The sequence below is a fragment of the Trichechus manatus genome, unplaced genomic scaffold (genome assembly GCF_000243295.1).
Source record: "Trichechus manatus latirostris isolate Lorelei unplaced genomic scaffold, TriManLat1.0 scaffold00064, whole genome shotgun sequence".
NCBI lineage: Eukaryota > Metazoa > Chordata > Mammalia > Sirenia > Trichechidae > Trichechus > Trichechus manatus.
This window is the reverse complement of record NW_004444000.1, coordinates 10866359-10872011: the sequence shown is the minus strand read 5'-3', so window position 1 is coordinate 10872011 and position 5653 is coordinate 10866359.

Genomic DNA, 5653 nt, shown 5'->3' with positions numbered 1-5653 from the left:
TGGGCAAAGGAAATGAACAGACACTTCACCAAAGAAGACATTCAAGCGGCCAAGAGACACATGAGGAAATTCTTGCAATCACTAGCCATTAGAGACATGCAAATTAAAACCACAATGAGATACCATCTCACCCCGGCATTACTGGCACGAATAAAAAACACTGGAAAGAACAAATGTTGGAAAGGCTGCGGGGAGAATGGAACTCTTATGCACTGCTGGTAGGAATGCATAATGATACAACCATTTTGGAAAATGATACGGCACTTCTTTAGGAAGCTAGAAATAGAAATACCATACCATCCAGCCATCCCACTCCTAGGAATATAACCTAGAGAAATAAGAGCCGTCACATGAATAGACATATGCACACCCATGTTCATTGCAGCATTGTTCACAATAACAAAAAGATTGAAACAACCTAGATGCCCATCAACAAATGAATGGTACATACACACAATGGAGTATTATGCAATGATAAAGAACAATGATGAATCTGGGAAGTATCTCATAACATGGATGAAACTGGTGGACATTATGTTGAATGAAGTAAGTCAATCACAAAGGGACAAATATTGTATGAGACCTCTACTGTAAAAACTCATGAAAAAGTTTCAACACAAAAAGAAACAATCTTTGTTGGTTACGAAGGATGGGGGGGAACTAAATACACAATAGATAAGTGGTAACTTTGGTGAAGGGTAAGACAGTACACAACACTGGGGAAGCCAGCACAACTTGTACAAAGAAAGGTCATGGAAGCTCCATAGGCACACCGAAACTCCCTAAGAGACTGAATTGCTGGGTGGAGGGCTGTGGGGACTATGGTCTCGGGGAATAGCTAGCTCAATTGGCATAACACAGTTTATAAAGAAAATGTTCTACATTCTACCTTGGTGAGTAGCATCTAGGGTCTTAAAAGCCTGTGAGCAGCCATCTAAGATATTCCACTGGTCTCACCCCTTTGGGTGCAAGTGAGAATGAAGAAAACAAGAAACAAGGGAAAGATTAGTCCAAACGACTAATGGACCACTGCTAACACGGCCTCCACTGACTGAATCCAGTAGGACTAGATGTTGCCCAGCTACCACCACTGACTGCTCTGACTGGGATCACAACAGAGGGTCCTGGAGACAACTGGAGAAAAATGTAGAACAAAATTCCAACTCACAAATAAAGACCACATTTACTGGCCCGACAGAGACTGGAGAAACCCCAAGAGTATGGCCCCTGGACACCCTTTTAGCTCAGTAATGAAGTCACTCCCAAGGTTCACCGTTCAGCCAAAGATTAGACAGCCCCATAAAACAAAAAAAGACTAATGGGGCACAACAGTCCAGGGAATAGTACTAGAAGGAAGGAAGGGACAGGAAAGCTTGTAATAGGGAACCTGAGGTTGAGAAGGGACAGTGTTGACACGTTGTGGGATTGTTAACCCTTGTCATAAAACAATATGTGTACTGTTTAATGAGAAACTATTTGTCCTGTAAACCTTCATCTAAAGTACAATTTAAAAAAAAAAGATTAATCAGTGGCGACTATATAATACTACAGATGTCTGAGGTTAACTAGATGGGGCTAACAAAAGGTTGACCAAAAAAATTAAAAGGAAACACCAGGGAATAAGATGTCCACAGGGGGCTTTGAAAATCTCTGATATATTCCTGGAAATCAGTGCACATATCAGGGAAAGAAATGAAAAGGCTCCCATTTACCAGCTATGGCTGATCTTGAGGCTGTACATTCAGAAAGTAAAGGCTAAAGCACTGTAGGAAACTGTCTGCTGGAGCATTGCAAGTGTGCCCCAACGCACAGAGAGAGCCAGTTTCTTTCCTAATCATTAGCCTGAGCACTAAGCTAAATGAGCAGAGACTTCAGTGGCTATACATAACAAAGAGTAGAGATTTTACAGAATTAGTCCAGGGAAGTCACTACACAAAATGCAGAAAAACAATAAATAGCAACAACAACAAATGCTGGGGAGGGAAAGGAATTGTATTTCCAGGGTTGCCACATTACATTATTTTAAATTTTAGCAAAATAATTATGAAATACTCAAACAGGAGAGTATGGCCCATACACTGGGAAAATGATCAGTAATAGAAACTTCCCAAGAAAACCCAGACATTAGACTTACTAGACAAAGATTTAAATCAGCTATATGGAATATTTTCATAAAACTAAATATACATATATATATAGAGAGAGAGAGAGAATGATGGTTAAGGTTGGGTGTCAACTTGGTTGGGCCATGATTTTCAGTAGTTTGGCAGTTATGATGTAGTTTGGCAGTCACATAATTATGTGATCACCTCCATGATGAGATTTGCTTTAATGTGATCACCTCAATGATGGGATCTGCTGTGAGCAGCCAGTCAAAAGGGAGTTTCCTTTGGTGTGTGGCCTGCATCCAATATAGATGGACTTTCTGACAATGCTCGTGGGCTTTTGCTTGTACTGGATTCTGCAGCTGGCTCCTGTTCGTCTGACCTCTGTTTATTGGAATTTCAGCTAACAGCTTACCTGCCATTGTGCCTGCAGATGTTGGGATTTGCTGATCTTCACAACCTGTGTGCCAGAGCCCTGCTGTCTGATTTGCCAATCTTGGGTCCGCCAGCGCCTGCAGCTAGGTAAATTAGAAGAAGTCTCCAGTCTGATCCACGGGCTTGGGATATTCAGCCTCTACAATTACATGAGACATTCCCTTAATATAAATCTCTCTCTATAGATCCCGCCCCACTTCCCAGCCACTTCGGGGACCACGATCAGCGTCCTTTGGCTGCTGTTGCAGTCCCCGAGTCTCGGAGGCATTCTTCACCCACGCAGATGTCCATCATCCAGGCCAGAGTGAGAGATGCATTTAAACAGGATGGCTCCCACAAATGACCAAAATAAAGAATCAGATGACCTTCCAGTAGACTAAAAAGCAGTGGAAATAACTGATATGGTTCCAAAGACTAATATTTAGGATTCACCAAGAGATTCGAAGAGAAATCAAGGAAAATGCATACAAAATCATGGAAAACACAAACAAAGCGAACCAAAAACATAGCCAAAATCATGGAGAACACAAAGCAATAGACAAATTAAGGAAAATAATACAAGAACAAAATGTCAAAATAAATAAACAATTAGAAATCATACAAAAACAGCAACTGGAAATCAGTGTCAGAAATGGAGCACTCAATAGAATGTTTAGGAGCATACTTAAAATTATGGAGCACAGAATCAGCAAGATTGAAGACAAATTCATGAATGCTCCTTTGTTTGAGGAAAAATCAGAGAAAAGAATGAAGAAAACTTAAGAATTATGTGGAACACAATCAAAAGCAAAAGATTGTGCATGATCAGAGTTGCAGGATGGGGGAGAAAATGGAAAACACAGAGATTTGAACACAGTTGAAGATTTGCTGGCAGAAAACTTCCCAAATACCATGGAAGATAAAAAGCTGACCATCCAAGATGCTCAACGAACGCCATATAGAATAGACCCCAAAAGAAAGTCACCAAGACACAAAGTGCTATACTTGCCAAAACCAAAGACTAAGAAAGAATCCTGAGAACAGCTCAAGAAAAACAAAAAAGTCACTTACAAAGGGGAAGCAATAAGACTAAGCTCTGATTACTCAGAAAAACCTATACAGGCAAGAAGGCAATGAGATGACATACATAAAACTTTGAAAGAAAAAAATTGCCAACCAAGAATGATATATCCTGTAAAACTCTCTCTCAAATATGATGGCAAAATTAGGATATTTCCAGATAAACAGAAATTAAGGGAATTTTAAAAAACCAATCCAAACTTACAAGAAATATTAAAAAGAGTCCTCCAGTTAGAGAATCAACAACATCAGATAAACAACATCAGATAACAACTGAAGTCTAAGATACAGGACAGCATCAGCTAGATAACAACCTATGTAAAGAACTCTCAATAATAAAAAAACTAAAATACTTAAAACAGGGAAACAGAGAAGTCAGGGTGTAAGTGACAACAACATCAAAACAATAAAAGTGGGAATAAATGGTATAGGTATAGAAAATTCACATGGAGAGGCATCAAGGTGATATCAAGTATTAAAAGCCTGGTTCAAATTTAGGAAGACAAGGGTAAATTTCAAGGTAACCACAAAGAAAGTTAAACTATTCATCAGAATAAAAAGGAAAAAAAAATTGTCTCAGTAAACAAAAAATGTATAATAACAAAAGAAAAGAAAAATCCACAAACAAAAGGCACTCATTACAGGAAAGTAAGAGGAAAGAAGAAAGCATCAGCACCACAGGAAAATCACAACAATATGACAACAATAAACTCATAGCTATCGATAAGAAAAAAAATATCTGTACATATATTTATACACTTTACTGGTTTTGCTTCTCTAGAGAACCTAGCCTAAGACATTTGGTACCAGGAGTGGTTTCTACAGACACAAAATTGAAAGGGGGAATTTTCTGAATTGGGTTTCAAGTCTAGTTAGTCTTAAAGATGTTGATGACTCTGCTTCCATTAGGAAAGAGGGCACTGCTAATCCATGGCATGAGGTGGCAATACAAATACGCAAAATAATACCACCAATAGATCAGGTATTGGTGAAATGTAAGGCTCTTGGTCATCTCATGTTTGATACTTTTCTACAATTTTGTGGTAATGAGAAGTATAAGGAAGCTGGTTAGTTGATCCTACTTTTGCTAGACAAAGTGGTGAAAGAAAGGGATGAACTCAGGGCTTCAAAGTCAAAGCCCAAGCGTACTGCATAAACAACCTCAAAGTTTACACTTGTGCCTTGAAAGAAAGCCTTATTTTTTGTAGTAACAGAGCTAAAATCGCCAAAAACCAAACTCAGAGTTTTATTGTAAGAGTAGCTGAATTACAACACCAACTGAATTCCCAACCTTGAGTGATGTCTGAAATTAAAGTGAGGGCATTGATTGGGAAGAAATGGGATCCTGAATCTTGGAATGGGGACATATGAGCAAATAATCAGAAAGCTGTGGACATAACCCCTAAATTCTGTTGGATCAGTTCTGCTAACAGAACCAGCCCTCTCATTCCCATCTGAAGAGATTATTTCATCTTCTTCTGCTACACCACCCTACCCAGTAAAACCATTAGCCACTCCACCCCAGTCTGATGAGATTAACCCAGCTGTGTCTAAAGATCCTTTGTCTGAGTCTTTACCTGGGGCATTGCCTAAGGCAGATGCCTTATAAGACAATGCTGAATGTTCTCAAAATACATTCCCACCACCTACTTTTGCTTCTAGACCTATAACTAGACTTAAGTCCCAGTAAGCCCCAAAAGGGGAAGTACAAAATGTGACCCAGGAGGAGGTATGACTCACTCCAAAAGAACTGCTTGTGTTTTCTAATATGTACAAACAGAAACCTGGGGAATATGTGTGGGAAAGTCTATTAAGGATGTAGGATAATAGTGCAAGGAACATAAGGATGGATCAGTCTGAGTTTATTGATATGGGCCACCAAGCACAGATTCTTTATTCAATGTTTCAGCTTGCAGGGTTAGCAAAGGATCCAATAGTTTATTTGGTTGGGTCACTGAAGCATGAATTACATGGTGGCAGACACTAAATCAAGTGGGAGTGTCATACCTGCCTTGGTATATTGTAGAAGAAGGAATCTAAAGGCTTAGGGAAAT